Genomic DNA, 26767 nt, shown 5'->3' on the forward strand with positions numbered 1-26767 from the left:
AGCCTGTGAGATAAGGGAGCCAGTGAAAGAGAGAAGCTTATTTGAACAGCTGAGGGTATTTGCTTTGCGTATGAAAAAAAAAAACATGCACACACACAATTATTTTGCTTACCCCATGAGCTGTGAAGGAAAGCGCCTTCTATAAAGTTTTAAATGGTTTCAAGAAGGCAATCTGCGTTTTTCTCCTGCATTGTCTGCATTGCCTCTGTCTAGCATTAGAGCTAGATGTTCAGCTAGCATTACAGTATTTTTCATTTATTTATTTTCTTTCTATTTTGTAAATCTCTTCTCAGAATGAATTTCTCCACAGGAAACATAGCACTTGACATGAGTATGATTCAATAAGCTGAAGCCAAAACTGAGATTTATAATACCAAATTGTTCATATGTTGTGTTTTACACATCACAGACTATTGTTCAAATGCTTTCAAATATTCAGTCTGAATTTTGGTGAATGCTTTTGACAGGCTTTCATTCTGCTTCTTCCATAGTGAGGAGAGTTCTAGGAGAATATTCCAAACACTTCTGTGAACTTGTCACAGATGTGGCTGACATATGGTTTCTTACCCATAACTTTCCATAATTTTGTTTTTATAGAAGAAAAACTATTGGAAAAATTGAAATGAGCCTAGTGTAGTCACATTAATGATATGCTCACAAGGCACTTGTCAGGGGTTTAGTTCATGTAGGTCACACATACTGGAACCATGAGCTTCTCTTTACAGATCTTGCAAGCGGGAAAGTCCTTCAGCTTCACTCAGTCACTTGGTCCTCAGCCGAATGCCCTCATCTTGGGAGCTCACTCAGCTTCCTGACAAAGGCCCAGGTTACACAGCAAGGTCTTTCTTTCTCTCTTTCTCTCTTTCTTTCTTTCTTTCTTTCTTTCTGTTTTTGCATTTACTTTATAACATACGATTGTTTTTGGTTTAGAGGCAGTGACCCTCATCCTCTGGTGCTGCACCAGCTGCAGACTGTAGCACTAAAGGAAAAACAAACAAAAGTCTTTCAACAAAAACATTTTGGTTTAAATTAGTTTGATGTTAAACTTTGTATGCCTAGACTGTCACCATGCACTGAAGGAATTGGAGTTTGGATGCCTCCTTCTGCTCTTTTTCTTTAGGGGTGTGTTTGCAGCCTGTCCTATATACATGGTATGTGGGCACTGTTGGCACTTGAGGAACAGGAGAATGGGCTCATAGAGCTGGAAGGGACCTTGGCAGGTCATCAAGTACAGTCCCCTGCCCTCTTGGCAGGACCAAGCACCATCCCTCCAGAATTTTTTTTTTTTAAATCTATTTGCACCAGACCCCTAAACAGTCTCCTTGAGGACTGAACTCACAACACTGGTTTTAGCAGGCCAATGCTCAAACCACTCTGTTATCCCTCAAAATTATCCTTTGCTGAACTTTGTGTGCCCAGGGAGCTCAGTCAGTAGAGCAACCCCATTGAGCTGCTTTTGTGGTACCAAGGGTACAGAATAGTCTGTCTGAGGATATTTTTCCATGTTGCTTACTATTTATTCTTTGCATGGTTCATTACTTCCTCACACAGAATAAGCATTTTTTTTTCTTCTGTGAGGTTATAGTCGATGTGGGAACACGGTTTGCAAACTATAATTGAGGCACTTTTGTGATGCTGTATTTTCCTTTGTCTTTTGTGTTTATATCACTAGGAAACAAAACAATTGGCTTCAGGTCACATTTATTCTGCTAAAAATATTGTATACAATATTTTTCAGGGAGGCTGCAAGTCAGAGATACCCCCATTTCAGAGGACTCAAAAGTAAAAGTGAATTGCAATTTTGAAACCCAGACTATTTGTATGTGCAGTACTTCACATTTATCTGTATTTACTTCTGGGGAAAGCCCATTCCCATTATGTCTAATGACCATTTTCTGACTTGACCTCTCCCAGCTTAAAATCCCTGATGCAGTTGCTGACCAATGAACTGCTCCTAACTGGCATCTGTTGATCCATCAGCAAAAAGTCCCTTTGTGGCAATATAGTCACCAGCTATAAATGACCCTTACAGAAGCAGCATCTATCATTTCTTAACAATCCATCTCTTCCCACAGCAAGATATGCAGAGGGAGCATCATCCCCTGGAGAAATAAATGGCAGAAGCATCCTCTGGTCTCATTTTCCCCCCCAGCCTCCCTCAACAATATAATTAAAGGACAACAGCTATATCATGAGTTCTCACAAAACTAATATCTACTTCATTGTCTTTATACATATGTTAGTTATAACAAAGTGTCACACACATGCAATGTTTTTCCACATGGCCTAAAAAGGGGTGATGGGAATTGAGTGGCTATGTAAAAATGATGCATTCAAATTCAGGGTGTCTGTTTCCTGTGCTTTGAGTCATGGAGTCTGCTTACCTCCCTGTAACAAATGTGTTTTCACTGCCGCTATCCCTGTGGAACTGAAACAGCACAGGAAACACGAACTGACTTCTAGTCTAGCAGCAAAGTTGTCAGTCAAGTTCTGTTGCAGAATCTTTATTGCTGGGAATGACCAGGCATGCTGGTTTAGCAAGCTTCTCTCTCTTCTTTTTCCATCTTTTTAACTTCACTATGTCAACATTCCAGTTGATTCCACTGTAATTTTATTCACTCCCATGCCCCCAAAATTTCAAGAGGTGCCCAGGAATTGACTCAGTCCTTTGTTGTCTGCATGTGACTGTGTGTTTCTGTGTGACTCAGTAATAATAATGACACCTGGCTTTTATATGGTACTTTTCATCCAGAGATTTTTCAATACTTTGCAAGGGAGGTCAATATCCTTAGCCTCGTTTCAAAAACAAGGGCACAGGGATACAGAGAAGTGTAATAGCCTTCCCAAGGTCGCCTAGCCAGTCATTGGCTGTGCTAGGAATGGACCCCAAATCTTCTGAGTTCTGGTTCATTAGACTACACTTCCACATTGCATCCAGTGAGAGATGGACAGAATAAAGATGAGATGAGGGTGATGAGGAAAGATGAAAGAAAAATGAGGAACAAAAAACAGAGCAGGACTCAGCGGGATTTCAAGGGACCTGGGAATAAAAACAGTAACAGGGACACACAGAGAAGTAAATATTGTTTGCTTTGACTGACCTCTTTATTGAAATTCTACCTTGAGTGATCAGCTAAAAGGGGAGTGTTTCACAAGACATTTTGATAGTGATCATGTGGGATTTCACCTTTGAAGCACTATCCATAGATCTTTCAATATCCCTCAGGGTCAGTTTCTTATAATGGCATTTATGAAGCTGTCACTGATGGAGACCAGTCTTTTCCATCTTTTGTTTCTAACACAGTTGGGTGATTAATCCATAGTCTCCATGTATTGCAATAAAGCTCATGTGGTGGATTTCTTTCCAAACCTGTTTGTGTTCTGAACTCCGCTTAGCAACTGACCCAGGTGAATTTTGGGTATACAGAATTTGTTCTCATCCTACAAGACTTTTCTCCGCTCATGACCCCAATATTACATTTTGTCTCCATGCGTAATTTATCACCACATATATTTAATTCAAATATGAGAAAGATCAAAATTCAATTCCCTCCACTTATTAATGTGACAAAGAGATATGAGGAGAACTCCCTTGACTTGCTACAAAAGGGAGAGTTAATTTAATTAAACTGAAAGTTCTTCCAGTCTTTCAAAGTTGCTTCAAATGTTCCCCATTATATTTAGATGAGGATTCACAGGCAAGCCAACTGCTGTGTATCTCACTGGGTTTGTCTGGAACAATCTAAGAAAAAAAAAAAGCTCTGGCATCAACTGACAAAAGAAGGAGCTGCTGGTCAGATTTCAACTTCTGTTATTGTTCAGATCAACTCTGCTGGCTGGTTTATTTTTCTAGGCAGCTATTATCTATTGCATCATGACTATAATCTCACTACATTGTTTTTCTGTTTGATTTTTGTGGCATTAATGAGGATGAGTGACTAACAGTACCAATGAGATCCAGGATGAATGCAGGCAGGCAGAGTGCAACCTTTTCCTTCCATTGTCTCCAGCTCTAAAATTTCCCTCCTACTTGCTATTTCAGCCCAGTGTCTCTCTTGTTTGCTCATTGTTTTTGAAATGCATGAAATTGGGGCAGTAAGATTAGAAAATCAATTTATGGAGCATTAGCTTGGATTTGAATTACAGCCCTCTTACGTGAAAATGAAACACTGCTTTCCCCCAGCTCTTGCCTGGTTCCACATTTTGTTCACATGTTTTAATGCAATTAGCAGTTTGCAATAGACTTTTGACTAAACAAGACAAAACTTCCTGTATCAGCTAGTTTAGATTTTTCTGAAGCTTTGACCTCCTGTTTGCAGTGGAACAGAGAAACTTGATACTACAGACAATTATAAATCCAGAGTGGATATTTTTTCCTAAAAAGATCTGCACTAGGAATCATTCTGAGGAAGTTCTGTGGCCTGTGTTATTTGGAAGATTATCACTATGGTCCCTTCTGACCTTGGAATCTATGATTCTGTGTCACAGTGAAATGTTTTCTATTGAGAGGAGCACAGGATGGGGTCACAAGTAGTTTGGCGGATTTGCTGATGTTCCTGTGTGTGATAGGAGTAAATCACTCCAGGTAATAATATCTTCCTATCTCAAAGGTAGGAAGTGAGGGTCTGTTAGTTAAAATTCACACAGAATTTTGGTTTCACAGGAGAAAAGAGTTCCAGACATACAAAATATTATTATGCTATGCACATATTGTGTTGTGTTTAATGATAGCAGGGTGTGACCACCTGTCACTAAATCCAAGGAAACGGGTGATAATCATGAGCATAAATTCTCACATTTCCCCACTGTTTATCTATTAAAATTCCTAATAATCTCGCTTTAACCCTGTCTGCCTAAATCCGATTTTACCTGCAATTGCCTAATCCCCAAAACTAGAAAGATGCCAGGTGGTATATGGTTCCCTGAAGATACTTTGAGTTCTGTCGTGCAACTGTAGGCATTTTTGAACACATGTTCAAAGAGATTATTTACCACTGTGTGATGCAAGATCTACCGGTGTTTAGAAATTCCTGCTTTGAAGGAATTCAATATTTAGTTCCCTCTTCCTCAAATCTTACGATAATTTGCCCATTTAAGATTCTGAAATAAAAATGGAGAGTGACATGTATAGGAGTATCATCTGAGGGTATAAATTAAACTACATTTCATTACTCTGATCATTTTTGCTCACACACGATTACAATTATTACCAGATATAAGGCTGGGAATGATTTCTACTCCAGCCTCATGGGCATGTTTGTTTTTTTATGTTTTCACCTTCATCTACAGGGATCACCTTGAGTCATAATTATTGGTGCAAGGATAGCGAGAGGATGACGGGCATTAAATCAGTAGATTGTATTTTTTTCCATTTTCTTCTGTGTTTCTGAGCAAAAAAGAGTCATGATTCACTGTTGACAGCTCAATACATTAATATATTGAAAAGACCATATATGCAAGGGGTTAATAAATTTAGATAGTATCTGTACACCATTCTGAAGGACGTTGAACAGGGTAGACTAAAAATTAGCAGGGATTAGAATTAATGCTTAAATTGGCAGAGTGGGCATGTCTGTCTTAGAGCTGAAATCATCCCTGGTGAAACAACATTGAATATATTGAGCTGCATGGGTAAATGTGACTGACAGTATGATGGCATGGTTGCTGAGGAAATGAAAGGAAAAAGTAAGATGGGGAAATACAGTGTGAGAGTTTGTGAATTTTTAGGAAAGATCTTGATGTGCTTGCTTTGCAAATAGAATAAAAGTAGAAATAGAAAAGATGCTTTGGGTAAAATAGTTCATCCTTACCTCACGTGCAGTGAAAGGTTATTGCTTTTTCCAATCTCGCTGAAAAGGGTTCAGGGAAGAGAGAGACAGCTCTTGCTTTAGGAGATTGTTACTCCATTCAAAATTCATCTAAAATTGTGTCATCTTTAATTTCATCCCTTACTCATGGTTTTATGCCCTACTACCAGCATAAAAAATTACTTTTTTTCTCTCTCTTGGGTGTTAACACCTCCAGATTCTAATCAGTAACTAATTCAGATCAATAGGATATAAAGCAGATCCTAAATTAGCTTAACTGTGCTTTGATTTTCAGCCTTCTGGAGTCATTGAGTTTAGCTAACTATTAAAGTATCACATTTATAGTTGGCAAGTACTAAGCCTTGCAGTACTTGACTCAGGAACCAACAGAATACTCATGCTGTACAGAATAGTTAAGTGGGATTTTGCAGTGTTGAAAAATTACAGCAGTCTCTTTGTGGTTGCGAAAATAGACTGGCCTTGATTTTCTCTAATACTATGAATGAAGTTTTATTAACTGAACTAATCCCAATTAAAACATGCTGTGAATCATAAAGTTATTGCAAGTATTACCCAGAGTTTTTTGTGCATTTAAAGAAAAATGATCTGACTTGACTTTAGACATAGGACAAAAAATATTTCTGTTCTCTGATGTCTTCTTTTGATTGATAAAACACAGTGTATGTGCTTTCTGTTTAAATAATTATCGAGATAGGTATACAAATCCATTTATTAACTTATATATGTATAGTTGGACATATGAGAGCACTCAAATATTTCTAATAATTATTTTTTTGATTTGGTTTAAACTTTTACAACTTTTTATCTTGAAGTAAATTTCACAATTTAAAATTTTGCCACAAAAATTATTTTCCACTATTCCGCCCCCACCCCACCCCGCCCTACCCTGCCTCATCTCTCTCAATCGCTCTCTCTCAGTCTGTCCCTCTCTGTTTCTCTCTTCTTTTCATATTTGTAAAATTTCCATGAAGGATTTTTAGTCCATGACAAGGTCTAAGCCCTTACATTCTGTTCAACAGGAAGGCAAACCTTGGAGAGATTAATTTATGGTGACTATATCACTACATCCAGCAATGCTGACAGCTGCCACATGCCCAGGGGCTGGGTGGGAGTGGACCCAGCTCCTGTGGGGCCAAGGGCGGAGGGGTTGGGACTTGGGCAGCCAGCTCTGGGGCCATCCCACCATGTGCAGAGCACCAGCACAGCACTCTGCAGTGTTTCAAAGGGGCCCGGAGCACCAGCCACCACTGCTGCTACTGCAGCTGCAGCTGAAGCTTTGGGTTTCTTTGAAATGCCATGCCCAGAGGCAACTGCCCCCTTTGCTTCCCCCTTGTCAGCAGGCCTGATTATATCTTTGTGATATACTCACCACAAATAAATCTTTCCAAGGCTTGTGCAATGAGATATGGGAAACGTCTTGGCTATTTCCTGTCTTTTAGAATTCTTTCAAAAACTGTAGGCCATGCTTACAAGATGGGAGACTCTCTCTTGGCAAGCAGTGACTCTAAAAAAGATTAGAAGGTTGTGGTAGATAATTAGCTGAACTTTGGATGCATGAAATAGGAGATTCTCATGTAGAAGCAGGAAAGTTATTTCACCTCTATATTTGGCATGGATTTGACTATTACTGGAATGTTCTATCTGGTTCTGATTCCCACAGTTCAGGAAGAATGCTGATAAGTTGGAGAGTAGAGCCTTGAGAATGATTAAAGGATTAAGAAATATGCCTGATAGTGATGCACTCAAGCAGATCAATCTATTGAAGGGCTGGCTTGATTGTAATCTAGAAGTATCTACTCGGAGAACAAACATTTGATAATGGGCTATAGCAGACAAAAGTATAATCTGAATCTCTCTAGTCTGGACCTGACCACGGGACCTGACTGGTTCTGAACCAGAGAATTTTCTGAGCCATGGGAGGTCAATATTGTCTACTGGCATTACCAACACTTCCATTTCTTACTGCGCTCTTAGAAGATGGTTAGGGTTAAATTAGAGATAAATAAGAGCACAGGCCATTGAGCCAGGACTGGGGGATGTAAACAAACTTTCTAGGATCATTGGAAACTTGGTCCTGTGGATATCTGGCTAACTAAAATCATGTTGGACCTTGGATGTTGCCAGACCAGAGAGCTAGACTAGAGGGGGTCAACATGTAGAACAAAATCCAATGACTAGAAGCTGAAACTAGTCAAAGTCAGATAGGAAATAAAGAGCCAATTTTAACAGCTAGTGTATTTAATCATTGGGTCAGCTTCCTAAGGACTGTGTTGATTCTGTCTTAGTGGCAACTTTTAAAATTCAGATATGTTTTTTTTCCTCCAAAACATATGCTTTCATCGAAACAGGAATTATGTGGGGAAAGTTCTATGCCTTCTATTATACAAGAGCTCAGATTACATGAGCTCCATGATATCTTCTTGCCTTGAAATTTGTGAGTCAATTTTACTATGTCACTCTCATGTCATACTGCCTGAAGGCTACATGCCATCTGGTTTACAACTGACACCCCATCATGGTGCACATATGCAAATTGCTTCTTGTAGTTTGACAGCCTGCCTTAAACCACATTGCAAAGCAAATTTTACCCGGAGTTAAGTATTTAAATATTGCTGCCCTAAATGTACGGTTGGTTCTGGACACTAGCTAAAATCAATTCCACCATAGTGACACCATTCTGAGATGGATGGGACCATGGTTTGAATTCCAGAAGTGTGTGTGAGGGCTAAAAAGTTGTAAGAATTATAACATTTTGCCACTTGACTTTTTTAGAGGTACTATGTCTTGAGAATCTATTACTTAAATTAGCTGAAATTTGGATCACATGGCTATCCTGGATTCCCATGAGGCACAACAGTTTCTAGATAATCCAAGTAAAACATGTGGAACATAAAACACTCAGGGTAAGCAAGTTTTAAAATGAGCTAGAAGTGCCGCTGTCTCACTTTAATGACAGGAAGTGAAAAAATACCATGTAGTTTAGGACAGGAAAGGAAGAATAATCCATCCAGCTCACACTTCTGGAAGGGGCTGGAATTTGGACGACTTGTATAAATCTGTTGGAATAGTTAACATCTCCTCCAAAAGACAAAGATCTCATGACTATTAATAAACATATCACTGGGGTCTGTACATAATCCACCTTATTTCATGCTTCCAAATCACTGATTTTTTTGTTTTTACCATCTATGGATTTTTTTCTACTTATTAACAGTGCCTTTCAATCTCTGTATTAGCTTAGTGCTGTAAGATCTCTGAGACATAGTGGTGTAAAGAGCCTTGGTGAGTGACAGATTTTGTTCCTCATTTTGTATCAAAAAGACCTGTAATTACCACTTTCCCTTGACATGTGTTAGACAGTTCCCTAATCATTCAAATGTCATTCAAAATAACAACATTTGCCTATTAAGCAGTCCTGATATGTACTATGTAGTTTTAAAAAGGTGGAAAATATCCATTACATCCAATTGCCAAAGCTCTTCCAGCGCCAAGTCTTTCATGAGATGTTTATTTGTTAAATTGCTATCACTGGGTAGCATTTATCTGCCTATCTTCAGTTTGTCTCCTCCCTATTACTCTATTCCTCCACACTTGGCATTCACCAGGAGTTAGACCTTTGATTATAATATCCTTGATGTAGGATTTACCATAATAAATCACATAAAATTATGCCAAATCTTGAATTCTATCTGTAGTCACTGCCAATATCTGATGCTTCAGAAGATAGGGAAGGAGGAAAAGAAACATAAAGTTTGATCCTTGCCGGGACCTCAAATGTATTTCATGAACACAGCTTTTGAGGACCTAAGGGTAGGTTAGATAAATATCTGTCAGGGATGATGTAGATGAAGATAGGTCCTGCTGTGCATGCAGAAGACTGGGCTCGATGACCTCCCGAGGTCCCTTCCAGTTCTATCATTTGATTTAATTCAAAGAGACCTGGCCAATTGTGCAATGCTAAACATAGAAGAGAGGGAAACCTCACAGGAGAGAGGGAAACATTCTTTCTAACCTCACAAGCAATTGGTTTATGATGCTCAAGCAAGAGATTTCAATTAGCTCTTATGAGAGATTATATTCTTTCTATTCTTAACTAGCCTGCTCAACACGGCTATAGTTACACTACAGCACTCTTTCGGCACAAGTCACTGTTGGAAGAGATTTCCCCACAAAACTTCTGTTGACAGAGTACAGCCACACACAGAAGCCAATCACAAGAGTGCTGGGCTCTGTCAACAGAGCAGCCCGACTGCCCGGCTGCTCTCTCATCAAAATAGGCACCTGAAAGCACAGCAGACAGGGATGTCCATTGTTCTGGATGTCTTGTCTATCAAGAGAAGCTCCCACTTTCTCCCCCTGAGCATCCATGTTGCTTTCGACACTGGCTGAGAGGCAGAATGCTGCTGGGAAAAGTGTTGAATTTTGCCAACAAACTGTTGACAAACGCATTTTGTGTGTGGACGTTCCACCAGTTTTGTTGACAAAATTGGGGGTTTTGTCAGCAAAACTTGCTAATGTAACCATAGCCGGTGTGTTTTAACTGGGTAATTATTATTACAATTTCTATCATTTAGTAGATGGCGAATGATATTGAGAAAGTGATTACTACAGTGAATATTCAACCTCACTTCTAAAATCACCCTGTTTATGAAAACTTCCCTCTCAAGTATAGTAATTTCTACGACTATAGAAGGCCTTCAGAATTTTATTTAGGAGGGTGGCTTGTTGATCTCGGGGCCTGAGCCTTGCTTAGGGTGTGAGAGGTCCTGCATTGAAGTCCCAGGCAAGCCCCCCAGGGGGTGGGGGAGGGATAGCTCAGTGGTTTGAGCATTGGCCTGATAAACCCAGGATTGTGAGTCCAATCTTCAAATAAACCATTTAGGGGTCTGGGACAAAGAGACTTAAACAAAAACCCCATCAAGGATGGTGCTTGATCTTCCTAGAAGTGCAGAGGACTGGACTTGATGACCTGTCAAGGTCCCTTTCAGTTCTACAAGACACATATGTCTCTGCATGATGGTTGGAAAGTGTGATATTTCAACAGCTGGTTTAGAGAGAGGTGAGCAGAGGACTTTACAGTGTGTTTGAAATCATTACATTTCAAAATGGTTCTTTCTTTTCTATTTTCATTCATTTATACATAGCTTAGATATTTTTTCCCTTTGTAGTCTGAAGTTCTGTTTTGAATGTGGTTTCTTTCTTTTTTGTTTGTTTTGTTATTTTATTTTGCTTCTCTTTTCATTTACTGTAATTATCAATTTTCATTTTTATACTGGTGGCTAGCATACTATTTAGTGTTCTTTATGGAAATTTTATCCTTTGTTGTTCACTTAACTTGCTATTTTGACATTCTACAATCCACACAATGTTCAGGATTTTGCATAATTCTTTTAAACTTGACAGGAATAACAAATTCATTGTTTGTTAAAATGTGCCACTTATTCCACATCACAGGTATCCTGAACTATACTAGCAATAATCTTGAAATGCCTTTTTTACTCAACTTCTTGGTTTTTTAGTGTATATAGTAAATGGGCCTAATATGTTATGTCTCCCTTGCAGTTAAAAACCTCCATTTGGCACCTGCCAGCTGACTCAGAATCATGGGCTTTTGGCTGAGGGGCTGTTTAATTATGGGTGATGTTCAGGCTTGCTATGGAACCTGGGATCTAGGACATGGAAAGGTAGGAGAGTCCCAGAGCTCAAAGTGCAGACCCAACCCAAATGTCTACACCACACTGAAATTGCTCCTTAGCTCAAACTCTGTGAGCCTCAGTCAGCTTGCATGGGCCAACTGTGGGTGTATGATTACAGCATAGACATGCCCATTTTTTTCATTTGAAAATACTCTAATACCATCCCTTTGTACTAGTAAAGGTTAAGTCTGAAAGGCTACGTCTACACTAGCCCCAAACTTCAAAATGGCCACGCAAATGGCCATTTTGAAGTTTACTAATGAAGCGCTGAAATGCATATTCAGAGCTTCATTAGCATGCGGGTGGCCGTGGCGCTTCAAAATTGACATGGCTTGCCGCTGCGCAGCTCGTCCCGACGGGGCTCCTTTTCGAAAGGACCCTGCCTACTTCGAAGTCCCCTTATCTGCATGAGCAGATGGGAATAAGGGGACTTCGAAGTAGGCGGGGTCTTTTTGAAAAGGAGCCCCGTCAGGACGAGCCGCGTGGCGGCGAGGCGTGTCAATTTCGAAGTGCCGCAGCCGCCTGCATGCTAATGAAGTGCTGAATATGCATTTCAGAGCTTCATTAGTAAACTTTGAAATGGCCATTTGCATGGCCATTTCGAAGTTTGGGGCTAGTGTAGACACGGCCAAAGAGTTATAACCAGACCAATATCCCCTTTAAGGATATTTACCCAAATATTAATCCAAATCTCTTCCTTCTGTTAACCTGGAATGGCAAACTCATTTGAAAAGGGGTTTCTCAGAAGACTTATGGCACTTCTGCTTCTGTTCCTAGCTACAAATTCTGTAGGAGCAAGCTTTTCTTATTATATTGCTTCACTTCAGCTTTCAGGCCCAAGAACAAATCCAAACATTTTAGACTTTACAAACAGAGAGCCAATACTATATCTTTTTTTCTTAGCTAGTGTAGTTATTGCATGGTCTGAGATGGGTACAAATAGTGCTGCATTTGTTTCTAACCAGCACTAATCATTATACTATTCTGATTCTCATTTCACTTCAGTGTCTTCTGTGAACCATTGGCTGGATCTCAGGGTTCAGTTGATTAATTACAAGACTCTATTGTATATATCTTCCCAATGATATCTTTGTCTGAGTGATGCCCTCCCAGTATTTATGGGACGAATTTACATTCCTCTAACAGTTCAAATTTTAGATGTCCAAAACTGCAACTCCCGATTGTTTGGAGCTAGGGCTTTTTACCACCATATATATGGGATAAATTTCAGATTGCTAGGTGATATGCCTATCCTGTGTAAACTTACAGAGTCTTCTCAGGGTAGGCTATGCTGGGTACCCTCAAGTTTTTTCCATTTGGGCTGGAAAACCGGTACTCTCTGTGAGTGTATTTGCTATGAAAAATACTTTTGAATGCTTGCTTAAGGTCATCCCTACCTAACTTTGAACTGATTTTATTCTGAGTCTTGTAAAAGGCCACACAAGGGGACTGCTGCAATGCATAGCCCATCTTGTCTGAAAATATAAATGCCACTAGTATACATGACTGTGTATGCCAAGATTCAAAGGAAAAAGCATATGTAGTGATTAATCTGGAAATGGTTGGCAACATATGGAAACCTTTTCCCCTGCTTCCACATGGTAATTTCATAATACTCAGCTTTGGTGCTTATTTTTATTAGTAAACAATCCCCAATTAGGTTGCAAAATCACAGATCAAAAATCAGATGAGGTACGAACTGAGATATGGAGGTAACCAGGCAGAGAGAAATACAAGCGCTAAAGAGTTCAAAATGCAGATGAATCATCTAAAGAAATAAGGAGTAGACTACCCTGATCATGGTGCTGATCTTTTTGTTTCCTTTCTGATGTGCTAGAGCAGTTTAAAAGCTGCTTTAACTTCTGCTGGCGTTGAACAATCATGAGGGATAGGAAATATGGCCCAGTTTCAACATAAGGTGAGGTTTCCCTTGGACACACCTTGTTTTTCTAATCACACTCTTTTTCTCTTCTTCTCAACATTAGGGTGGCATGTGGTGCAAAATGATACAGTGATGGTAATCTGCATAAAGTTCTAAAATAAATAGCTGTCAGCTTTAGCCCACTACAGGATCATTCACAATCATGAGAGAAGATGCAAAAGCCCCTCTGAATTTGTTTAACACCAATTTTTTGAGTCCTCCATGGTCTTTTTCATGGAGGCAATCCTAGCTCTGTCACATATCTGTTCTTTCTGGGAGCTAAGTCATCTGGGAGAAACTCTGGGTATAAAAAGAAAAGAAAGGAAGACAGAAAGAAATAAGCCGGGAGTTTTCCCTTGGGCAGGGGGCTAATTACCATAATTCACCAGCTTTTCATGATTTTAGTTAGTTCAGAAGGGGGCTTTGAAAAGATGTTAACTTGTAAAATTGTGCTGTATTGATTTCGTCTTGCATGGAAGATTGAAATTGGTGTCACCTGCACAAAAGCTCAGAGACTAAGCTATTCAAGGTGTAACAGTGTCCTCCTCCCTCCCCTGACTGCCAAGAACTCTGCAATTCAGAAACCTGGGGTCACATCATTTTAAAATAGCTATTATGGCTCTAATGAGAGCCTACAGAAGTGCAGTGGCAGATTCCCTATACACACACCACTTGGAACCAATATATTGCAGATCATTCAAAACCTCATTCTCCTTCATTACACACCAAACTGCTCTGTCCTCATATGGCAGCCAGAAATAATAACACTTGGTTCATATAACTGACTCAAACTTATTACTATGCTATTACCAAACAGCTGGCCCAGTATTAAAAAACAAGTCACATGATCTCAGACATCTAGGGTTAAGGCTTTTGTAGCCACAGTAGTTAATGGAGGCTGAGGTGCAACAGGGCATTGCTGAAATGCCCATTGCCTTCTATCTACTGAGGACAGGGTAGCACAGTGCCTCCAGGGGCACTGAAATGGGAGGAGCCAAGAAATAACAATCACACAGTCAGTATAGAGATAAAGCTTAGGGTGACCATATTTCCTCAAAGGGGAAATGAAATACAACACGGGAGGGGTCAGATTTCCACCTTACCTGTCCTCTCTGCCTCCTGCCCCTGTAGAGCTGGCCCAAGGCCACCCTCTCTCCCCTGCATGTTGGGCTGACATGAACCTACCCACAGCCTGGTCACATGGGCTGTCTTGAAGCACCCCTCTCCCTCCCTAGGTGTAGGACTGGTCCTAACCCCACTACTGCTCACCTTCCAAGAGCTGGCCAACCTGAGCCACTCTCCTGATCCCACCCTCCCACATGGGGCTGATGTTTCTGTGAACTCCCCCTCACTCTCATATGTTCCTCCCTAACCTGCCAGGTTATAGCACTTCTCCTTTTCCACCTTGCAGGAACAACAGATTCTTGCTCATAGCCTTGATTTTTTGTTTCTTTGGTGGGGAGGGGGTTGTTTTGTTGCTGTTTGTTTTATCTGTGGTTGTTTTTACTGTGGTGTGAAAGTCAGAAAGTTCAGAGGTGTGCTTCAGATATATAAACAACAGAGTTGATATTGGTCAGAAGCAGTTCAGGATGGAAATATCACTAGATCTGCTCTTTTACAAGACCCTCAGTATGTCTTGATTTAGCTTAACTGAGAGTTTGACTGTGCAAACGTTTACTACCAGTCACAAGACATGACCCAAAAAGACATGGAGTCAATAGGAAAAAGTTCCATTGACTTCCCAAGACTTTAGATCAAACTCATGGTGTTTGGAGACCAGGTAGTAAGCACCCGTTAGTGAAGTGTTTTCAAGATCAGATCCTAACTATGTCAACAGAGAGAAAAAAATTATGTATTAACATAGATTTATTTCACGTGTACTCTAGGGTCCAGTGCAGCAGTGAGATCTTCCCTTTTGACTTCAATGGAAGTCATCTCTGGTCTTCTGTATACAAAGATGTGGTAAGGAATGAGCACATTATAAAAGAAGTAAAATCATAATCATTAGTTAATTGAAACAATACAATAATTTCCTCCTTACCTTTACTTTCTCCTTGACCTATATCTTGACCTATATATTATTTCCACTCAGGTTAATGGGACTTATTGTATGAGAATTAAAATGAGCTGGGTTAGCTTAAGTGATGGGACATCCGGGTGACCACTTGAGGTGCCATGGTCAAGAAGGGTCTTCACACTGCCGCTAAAGTTACATAAACTGCTCCTGGTTAGGAGTGTTGCATGCGGGTGGGACTTGGGATGCCTAGATTTCTCTGTGCTTCCTCTTCCCAGAGAAACATGATGGGGGAGCAAAGGCTGAGTAGGGATATTCAGAAACTTCTCACTCCCACTCTAATGTGCTTCCCTGCCCTCCTAGTGGGCTCTGAAGAGGGGAGCAAGGAACCAAGTTTTCCAAGCATCCAGGTCACTTGCCCCACCTGGGATCTGCTGCGAGGTATCAGGAACTGCTGCTCTGTGCCTTCTTACACAGCACAGGTGGAGAATGTGATCTGAATTCAGGGAGCCCTGATGTTGCTCCTCAGCCCTACTCCCCCACGACTCCATAGAGAAACATGGAGGAGCATCCAGCAACAATTCCAGCTGCTTCGTGCCTTCAGTTCAGTTTGCTCATGTAGGTCTGTGTGGGACAGGAAGTGCAAGTGTTGTTGGTGCAGGAGGTAGGAAGGATTTATAGGCACAGAGTGTGCATTGTAGGGATTGTGCGGGAGACTGGTAGCTCCACTGGGGCCAAGGGAAATGGGGAGCAGCCACAGGGCCCAGGGACAATGGTGGGGGCACCATTCCCACAGGGACCAGACATCCCAAAATACAAATTTGCCTAGGGAACCATTTTCCATTGTTTGCAATCACGTACTAATTCCCTTTGTTAAAGCAAATGGCATTCAAATAGTAATTAGGGAGATCTTTCCTAATTCCATGTACATTCTTGAAAATTGTTTTTAGCTAAGCAAGTTAATTTTCTTATTTGGCCTGCACTTTGCTCTACCTGTACAAAAATCTTCCATCATCCTCATTATAAATTTTCCTGCTGTTGTTCATTATTACCAAATGTTTTTCTTCTCCTCCTGTGTATCTTACAATTTAATTTTAATTGTCTTCCTTAATGTGTACAGTATTGCAGTTCTTTATGGAAACAACATAATATATATTCTATGTTTTGTACTCCAGAGGTTTCCCTAGCTCAGCTTTTTAATGTGTTTGTTAACATGTTCCAATCATTTTCTCACTTTCATTCTGCACCAAAGGATGAATGCTCATAAATCTGACATCAGGAGTGGAAATACATGTAAACCTGTATGGGAACACTTTTAAAGCCATTACAGAATGTCCAGGGCAGTGCTAGTAGCCATTCTTCTACAAAAGAATTTTACCACAAGATTACAGAGGGAGAATTTGAATCGGAATTCATTTACAAATTTGGCACCTTTAACCTTGGCTTGAACAGAGATCCTAACCTGCTGATGCATTACAAGGGCAATTTCCCCACCTTTGATGTTCATAGTAATAGGACACAACATACTTTAGTTGCTTCATTACTTGATCCTACTAGTACCAGGCAACTCTCCCCACTTCAAGCCCCCTCCTACTCTATATATTGTCTAGTTTCTGGTTTTCTTCTCCATTTTTCACCTGAAGAAGTGGTTTTTTGCCCATGAAACCTCATGACCTAACATATTCATTAGTCTGTGAAGTGCCACAGGAACACTTATAATCAATGGAGGATTTAAGAGCACAATTCTAAAAGGTTCTCAGCTCACTAAGTTAGTTTAGTGAGTTCCTCACTCAGCAGCAAGATGAAATCTAAAGAAGCCAATCTTTCGCACACTGAAGAAAATAGGAGAATACTGCTTAGCTTAAGTGGAAGTAAAACCCAATATTAAATCTGTGACACATCCAACAACAGTCCGCATATTTCTTGGAAGATAATCTTATATTTTGACCACTAACCACAATTCCATTCTTTTGGCTACTTATGCTCAGTCTCAGTAAATATTAATACTTGTCTTTGTATATACATTACTGCTCACTTCAGAGTTAATCTGAACATTACTTAAGTATCTCTGCTGTGTCATAGTATGACTTAGCAATACCATAAAAAGATTTCCACCCCACCCTGCAGACCATATCATGAATGTATAGATAAAATTGTAAGATTGCAGTTCTATGAAACATCAAAGCTTTACAGAGACTGACAGTGGTAGATCCATGAAAATAATGTAAAAGAGCAGGGAAACCAAATAGAACTAGGAACAGAAGAGATCTAGAAGGCCAGTATGTGGTGAGAGGGGAAGTAGCCTGAAATCTTTATGATTTGGTTTTTTCTATTTGGAGGTTTGTAAGAGTGGCAATTTGTATGAGGGTTTTCGCTGAATGCTCAGGAAAGCCAGATTCAGCTAAGTTCATAGTAATTGATTTTGTTCGAGTTATACTGTACTTCAGAAGAGCCCCCAAGGAACAGTTAAACTGTTCGTGTTCTCCCATTTTCAAGAACTAATTATGTGGGTTGTCCTGATTTCCTTACCTACTGCCCCCTCACCCTTCAATTATTTTGATTTGTTCAAACCCATGTGTGAAACACCCATTAGGTACATCCCTGTTTGAGATAATTGTTTACAACTGGGTTGACCTTCTAAGTCATCAGATCCCAATCAGTCATAAGCACAGATGTTCAGTTTGTGAGTTGCCTCCCCCATTATTCCTACTGCCTGAAACAGGCATTAAGTCCTCATGCACATTCTATGGGGAGGCAGCACTGTCCAGTGGTTACAGCAGCAGAGTGGGCGTCAGTAAGTCTATGTTCTATTCCAAGCTCTTCCACTGATATGTTACAAGCGTTGTCAGTAAAATGGAGCATTTGCTGATAATTGCCTGAGATATACAGAGACTTTTATTTGCTTCTGATTCTGTACCCCATGGTGCAGATATAGAAATTGAAGCTCAGCAAGGTTATATGACTTATCTGAGGTCTGCAGATGGAACTTTGCCATCTGAAGTAGAATATTCCCTGTTTGAGTGGCGTCAGAAGATCATGAATATCAGAAGTGAGGCAATTATTGGAAGGAAAGGGACTGAACTTATGAAACATCATCCATCATTTCCTGCAGCATCCAGGATACATTCTGGGATTCTGAAGTCCCATAAGACTGAAGTGCTGAGGTAAAGAGATGGCAAGTCAGAGCAGAGGGCCACTGTATGTGGCACATCTTACTTCCAACTCACCAGTATTTTCTAGTGCAAGGTATTACAAAATGTCTGTTATCTTGTAGATCTTTTACACACTGAACCACCCTCTCCAGTGGCTGGGGCTGCTGGCATGGAGTCCCTGGAAGAACTGGGTCAATGATATGAGGAGTGATTCTCTGAAAGTACAGAGACAGCATCCGATCCAGTCCTTCTTTGGTGTACTAATACCTGCAAGTCTTTCCTTTGGATTACAACACAGATATTCACTTGGAAGACTACTTCCTCTACTGTAAAGGGACTAAGGAATATTCCCTTTCACCCAGAAGGAATCTGTTAGGCGTCTTTGGATCTTCTAATGATTTTATCTGGGAGGGATTTTTTTTTGACTCACCATATTTCCATCTCCTTGCCCACATTCTGCAGTATGTTTCTGATTTCACAAAGAAAGCAAGAAACAATTGTGATGGTGTATTTAACATTCTTCCTGCAAAATATACTTAAATATATGATTATGCCTAACTCAAATATGCTTTGTACAAAATATTGTATCTGTCCTATCACTGGAAAGCTTGTAATCCCATAAACATGTTTATTTTCTGTGTATGCATATACCATTTCTGTATCTGAAACTAACAATTTTAACTGTAGATTTATTATCAAGGTGTTCATGTTGAGAACAACCTATTTGCAGCCTATCAGGAACAACAATAAAGGGGCTAGACACAGAGCTAATAGCTGTTTAAGAAGAGACAGTTGAATGGGGAGGAGAACTGTCACTTTGCAGACATACTACAAAGATATATGTCATGTCACCTCATGCTGATGATTGTCTTCAGCTGACTTTACAGACTGCTTCTTCACCAAGAGAGGGCAAGTGAAAACTCCTGGAAACAAAATAACTGTAATGACAGGTACTGGGTCAGAAAGAGCAGCTTTGGCCTGAGAAGATGTCATGAATGAATGCTGGTAGGATTAAAGCCAGAGAGAGTGGGTTCTTTGTTGACGAGCAGCCAGGTGAGCCACTTGGAAAACAGAGGGATCATTTGAATTGAAGTTACCTGCTGACGGAGTCTTTCTGTTGTGTGAACAACAAAAAGTCCTGTGGCACCTTATAGACTAACAGATATTTTGGAGCATAAGCTTTCGTGGGCAAAGACCCACTTCATCTGTTGTGTGGTCAGAGGAGAGAGACAAAGATGTTTTTAAGACTGAGCGGTAATATATGTAAATATCCAGGCCATAAGGGGATCTGGGCATACAGATATGTAAGTAGAACTGAAATGTTTAATCAAATGTGATCAGGTTATTGTTTATTTTGGTTTTGGTGCAGGACTTCTCAGGCTGGCTGGTGTAGCCCCACAGGTACACTGCAACTTCTCAACTGAATTCCATGAAAGTAATTCTCTGTGCTTTTATCTACTCTTTCTATTTTTTTCAAAGATGACACTATAATACCTAGCAACTAAGTATTCTTTATCCCTTTATTTGCATATTACATTATCTTTTGTTTTGTTAATAAGCGACCTTTTTGTGGCAATGATTTGGTTCCTGTGTCCTAGAGAAGGGTCTGCGTATATGCATGCCTAAGACTGAATGGTCAGAGGAAGAAATTAAGCTGCAATCTAATAGGTTTGTTTTCAAGATCTCTCCTACAGGACAGTTTAGGGGGCTACCCCACAGGGAGACATCCCAGGTGTGCCTTGCTTGGTTTTAAAAAGCATTTTTTTTCCTCACATAGGTGGTGGCAGTTACCTCCCAAGGTCAGGGAATTTGTGACTCTGGGAAGTTTTTACTCAGAAGCCTAGAAACAGGGTTTCTTTAAGATCTCTTGCAGGCCCCCACTTTCTGCCCTCGGAATGTCAGAGTGGGGATCTGCCCTGAGAGAAGGTCTCTACCTGACAAAAGAACTAGGGTAAGAAATGATAATTTGTAACAATTTCTGTTTGTGTGTTAGGTTTAGCTGGCATGTTTTGTTTTATTTTGCTTACTGACTTATTTTGATCTGTCTGGTATCCTGTGAAACTACTGTAGTCTGACCATTTATACAGTGGGGGCTCACCGTTCATGAAGGTTCTGTGTTCAGAACCCTTGCAAGTGTTGATTTTCATGACTGCGGAAGCGCGGGCTCGAAGCCCTGGGAAACAACTGCCAGCACTCCCTGCCTGGAGCCCTGGAAAAGAGGTGACTGCTGGCACTCTGGCTCTGAAGCCCTGGAGAAGCTGCAGCAGCCATCGGCACTCCTGCCCAGGGCCCTGGGGAAGCTGCAGCAAGAGTTGCCGCTCCTGGCCCTGGAGCCCCGGTGAAGCTGTCACAGCCATCGGTGCTCCCGGCTCCAGAGCCCCAGGGAAGCGAGGCCACTTGTGAATAATTGAGTTCACAACTGTGGCACTCGCAATGTCAAGACCTTACTATACTTAAAAATAACTTATTATTAAGCCCAATGTAAATAATTGTTACATGGGTGGTAGGATAACAGCTGTGCATTTCTCTCTTTCATTGATAAATAGGGTGAATAACTTATGAGCTCACTCCCTCTATAAACTTTCTGCGCAGTGAGGCAGCTCATTCTGGGGTTTTGGTGCCATTGGGGCTGTGCACCTGGGTACTGTGTCAAGTCACTTTGACTGAGCCTTCTTAGAGATGAGAGGATCTGAGTGACTGTGTTGTTCTGCTGTGGTCTGTGATCTCTACTACTCACAAAACTGTCTGGTGGTTTACCACCTTCCAAATCAGCATATCATCAAAGCTAAAGGAAGGAACTTCCTTTTAGGATGCAGAGGTAACCAAACCAATCCAAGGCACCCTCATCAATGAAGAACAGAGCCTTCAGACCACTATTAAATCTGGCCAGAAGCATTTGTCTGTCTTTGGTCACAGATGCATGTAGGATCCTGCTGTTGGCTCCAGATGTGAAGGCTGGCTGCAAACTTGACCATGGCACATTTGAAATCTGTTTACACAGGCCCATGAGCAGCGTGGCAAATCAAAGCTGGGTACATGCATGGTTGGGACAGTCATAACAGACTGGCTTCTCATGTCAGCTGCAAACCATACTTCATACCATACTGACATCACAGAGAAATCTTAGCATGTCAAGTGGCCCTCACAATGGATGCCTCAAAGACTACCATGCTCCCGGGTGGTCGAAGAAGTCTGTGCACGGTGGAAGTAGGGTCAGGTTTGTCTTTTTAGCCATTCTGACTGTAGATTCCTCAAGATGAATGTGTGGGGGAATGATGATGCTTGACAAAGGGAATAACAGTACTGCTTTGGGTCAAATCATCCCAGTTACGGTACGCATGGGTTAGTGTAGTCGTACATCAAACAATGTGATATGAGACGAATAGAACCAGACCAGAGTACAATGTACTACTGCAGAGTAAGAAAGAATCAAATGAGATTATTTCAATGTTTTCTCCCCAGGCACTTTGTTTCAAAAGTTGTATTTCCCCACTTTAGCCACAGTTGTCCTCAAGTAGTTAAGATATATAAAAATGTTATATTGGGATATTCTGAGACAGATTGGGTAGGATTCATGTTTCACGTGATTCCATTGAGAAATTGGCTAAAAGAGGGCTATCTTTGCAACGCTGTGGTGTAATTATTTACATTCTCCTTTTTGAAGGTATTTATATATTTGCTTAGGAAAGACTGCGTTATCTTAAATGAATATGACAAATGAGCTGAGCAGTTGAACAGATGGGTTGAGAGTCTGACAGATGGTCCTACATTTTCATAGGTGAGGTGATCCATATCCTTTTCCCCACATTACAGGAATGCCAGCAGGGAGAAAGAAGAAAGAGCAAGACGAGACCAAAAAACAATATTATAAAATATTACTAGCACCCTGTGATGGGTTAAAGAGCTTCAATTAGTCATTCAAATGGAAATATATTTGACAGCCCATGCTATAGCATATTACATGTACTGTCTAAAGGTGAACTGGGCTAAATCATAGTTACAATTAAAAGGGATAATGGTTTAATTTAAGCTCATGATATACCCAAGCGTCATTTGTCACAGCAAGTTAAAAGAATATAGGGGTAGCTGCTATCCAGACTAGTCTTTTAATGTTCATTATCTCTTTTAAAAAAAAAGGCGGAAACGGGAGTTTGAAGGCATCATCTGAGCTGAGATCTCCAGATAGTGCTAAGAGTCTTACTGACCAGGAAGTGGCCTGTGCTCCCAACCAGAACTGTCCTGTCCATAGGATGAGGTGGGGCAGCTGCTTGAGGTCCCATGATTTTGGGGCCCCATGATGGCTGTCCCCAACTTCCTATGGATGGGTGGTGGTGGTGAGGGGGGGAAGATTGCCAGGAGCAGAGTGCAGTGGAAAAGTAGGGGGTTGCCTCCCTTTGGCACTCACCACATGGTATCAGCGGCAGCTTGCTCTGCTCCTCTGTGCTGTGCCCTCCCTGCCAGTGAATCCTGCTTCTCATCAGCCTCTGCTCCCATCACCCATGGAGAAGTGAGACTCAGTGGGCCAGGAGAGTGCAGTGTGGCATAGTAAAGCAGAGTTCCTCTTGGACCGCATGGTGAGTGTGGGTGAGGAACAGTGTGGGAGGCGACCTCCTCCCTCAGCTGCTGCTGCCACTGCCTGCCACCACCATTGCAGCCGTCCCCAGGTAATCTCTGGTCTGATTGGTCAGGGAAGGGATAAGAGGGGTAGGTGGAGTGGTGGAATGGTGCCAGTGAAGGTTGCCCTGAGCTGTGCCCCCCTCTGCCACCAGGACAGTACAGCTCCCAGCAGTGATGGGAAGAAAGTGTGTGCAAAAAAGGCGATAACTCTATCAGCAAGTGCCACCTTCCGGTTGGCAATTGGGAAGCTCTTGATGGGGGGTGCAGGTGCTGTTCAATTCTAAAGGCTTAGGAAAAGGGACTGTGTAACAAAAAACATGTTGCCATCCATCCGGAGGTTAACTCCTGTCATTAACATTGCCATTCTCGATTCTATGTATCCCCTTACTTCCCAATGTGTCTTTCTCCCAGGAAACTTCTCCTGATTTGCAGACTAAGTTCCTGTTTTCTCAATGTCATTCTCCTACTCAAACAAGCCCACCTTTGCACCATCCCTTAAATAATCTCTCTCACCCTCCTTGGCATTTATACCTCTGAGTTATTTGTAAACTGTTATCATGTCCTCCATCAGTCAGGTGGGGCTTAGCCAGTTGACACGTATTTAGCTCTTTTAATTTTTCCTTTTAAGTTAGTCCCTCCAGCCCTGTAACAAAGTGTGCTACTCTGCAATGAACGCTGTCCAGTTTTTCCCTATCTTCACAGTAATGCGATGCCCAGAAGTGAACGTGCTTCTCTTATGTGCTTGCTCCTGTGGGGGAAGGGGGAAAATATGCATTTTTCTTTGTTGTAACAAATACCTCACAATTACATAAACTAGAAGGAAATTCCCTTCCCTGTTCTGTATCCAAACAAGCACCTGTTCTGTATTTCGAGACCTTGAAAATGATGACATAAATGAATGATTTAATAATCTTTTGCCATATTAGCAAATATATGGTGATTATATAATCTAGAACAAAATAAATCCTTATGAGAATGCTATTAAAGATAATCTATGGCACTTTGTAAAAAGTCCTTCATAAATATTATTCATTTGGAGCAAGTCTAGCAAATTCCAAAATGAGTTCTCTTATTACTTACTTGAAAGCCAGGATATACTTCAAGGCCATGGACTGACCAAATCTGCATTAAGCATTTAAGCCAAGCGATCAGAAAAAAATTAAGATATATTAAGTTTAAACATGTGATGTTTACATTAAACCCCAGCAGACATTTTTTCATGGAATGTAAACACTGGAGAATTTTTCAATTTGAATTGTCTTCATCCAGATATAAAAGTGCCCCACCTCCATATGAACACCCACAATCAACATACAGATATATATAACTTCATAAACACTTGACACCCCACTGAGGAAAAGTGAGGTGATCTGAGCTGGGGGTTATGGGTGGTGGGGAGGGAGCAGCAGGTTGTATGGAAGCCCCTAGTTAAAAGGTCCAGCCTAGGAAAGACAATCTTAGCTTTCATTTAAAGTTGGGGGAGGGGTGAAGGGAGTAAATTTCTAGCCATTTCCTTTAAATGGAGAGCCTTGGAAATGTAAACTCATGGGTGGTAACATAAACCAACATAAACCAAGCAAGGAACGCGCAGCTGGGCTTCAAGTTCGACAGCAGGAAGCTGTGGGGAACCTGAAGTCTCTCCCACCACATTACACATATATGCTGTGAATGAAAAATGCATCCATTATATTTGAGAATCATCTGCTGAGCCTGCTCAAAATCCAGGCAGACCCCTATGAACAGCTGTGGGTTTGTAACAGATGAAAATCGGTTATGTTTGAGGGGCAGCAAAAGCACTGTTTCACAGGCTCATCCTGCAGAATGCTAAGGCTGGCTCTGACTTTGACACAAAAATTTCATTTTTCTCTCTCTAGCTGCTGAGAAAATCATGGTCGTTGTCATTCACATATCTGTGACCTTCAGGCTTGATTGTTGTAGAACTCTGATCTCTTGAAAGGACAGGACAGTACTTTTGTTTGTTTTTTTGCAGGGATGGAAGAAGTAGGGAGAGTGTTTTGTCTAGTGATTTCCACCTATATCTCTGACATTCATAGAAAAAACATCAGGGAGCCATTTTAAGCACTACTCAGATGCCAGTCGCATCACTTAATGCTACTCTGGAAATAGTTCAGTTACTACTATGTTAAAGGCCAAATCAGAACCTTAACACAATAGGAAACAAAACACTTATATCTAAGTATAAGTAATTTCCCCTTTTGTAAACTGAATGAAAATGACTTTTGTAAAGAATTGTGAGGCTTAATGGGGACTCGTTCACAAATATTTATATTTAAGTGTCAAAGTGGCAAAAGAAGCTCTGGTGCAACTCTGTCCATGGGGTCCATTGAAAGGAATTGTCTCTGGTGGGGGAGTAGGAGCGGGGAGAAAAAACAAAAAGATAGAACTACTCATAGCCATGACTGTATCTATGAGGTGGTAGAAGTTCCCATTGGCACTTCAAGTACAGTAAGTAAGGCATTGGAGGGTGGACATTGTAAGTTAAAGTCAGCAGTAGGTCAGCTGCTCCTCTTTCATTTCTATCCCCCATGCTTAAAACCTATCCTGTCTCCAGATTTATGATATGTGTAAGAATGTCTAGAGAGCCCTCTTAGAAATGGGCTTCCCAAACATTGTCTTATACTCTACACAGAACTGCATTCATTATCATGCATGTATAATCTTAAGCAGCTGAAGAAGAGGGAGTGGGAGGGCAGAATTGGCACTGTGGATATATAAGTTCCCCATCATCTCCATTTCTCTGGGAGAAAGGAAGCACTTTCCTTAGGAACATGCCTTCTCCCTCCTTTCAAACCTTTATGAAGTCCAAAACAGCCTGGCATTTCTGTTAACAAAAAGCAAAAAAGGAGAGGAGTGGGTGGTGGGAAGGAACCTTAAACACCACTCAGTGAATTTAACACAGCATTGAAAGTCATTTTCCATGGCCCTGAATCCTTCCTCAACACAAATACAAAAGGGGAACTCAAAGGAGCCAAGTCAGTTAAATACTCAATCACAGTCACCGAAAGGATGATATTTTTCCTGGCACTTTCACAGATTATCTGCACTGTGATAATGACAGTGTATTTGGATCTGAATCATTACATCCCTTGATCTTTGAACTAATCCACTAACTTGCATTCGGTTCTCATAAAAGATGGAGCTCTGGATGGGTTTTTTTTTAGACACTGACATTCTCCCCATAAATGCTTCAAATAACCCATGCCAAATCCTGAGCCTGATCATTTCTACAAATGTACCAGCTTGAAGGATCATTGTCATGTTGATTTCCTACCATCCTGCATGAAGGAAAATAATACGCTTACCTCTGTGGCATTGCCTCACCCTGGCCAAAATATCTGGGGCTGAGGATCCACAATAAAGAAGAGGGATGAAGAATGGGAGGTCGCCCAGTGCCTTACAAAGTCTAGGGGAACTCAGTACACAGTTTATGCAGCCTGCCCAGCCCAGGAACAGGAAGGGTAAACACAGCACCCTAAATCCAGCACAAAGGCATAAAACTTTTACAAAAATAGTATTCT

Source organism: Carettochelys insculpta, chromosome 6, assembly GCF_033958435.1.
Source record: "Carettochelys insculpta isolate YL-2023 chromosome 6, ASM3395843v1, whole genome shotgun sequence".
Lineage (NCBI taxonomy): Eukaryota > Metazoa > Chordata > Testudines > Carettochelyidae > Carettochelys > Carettochelys insculpta.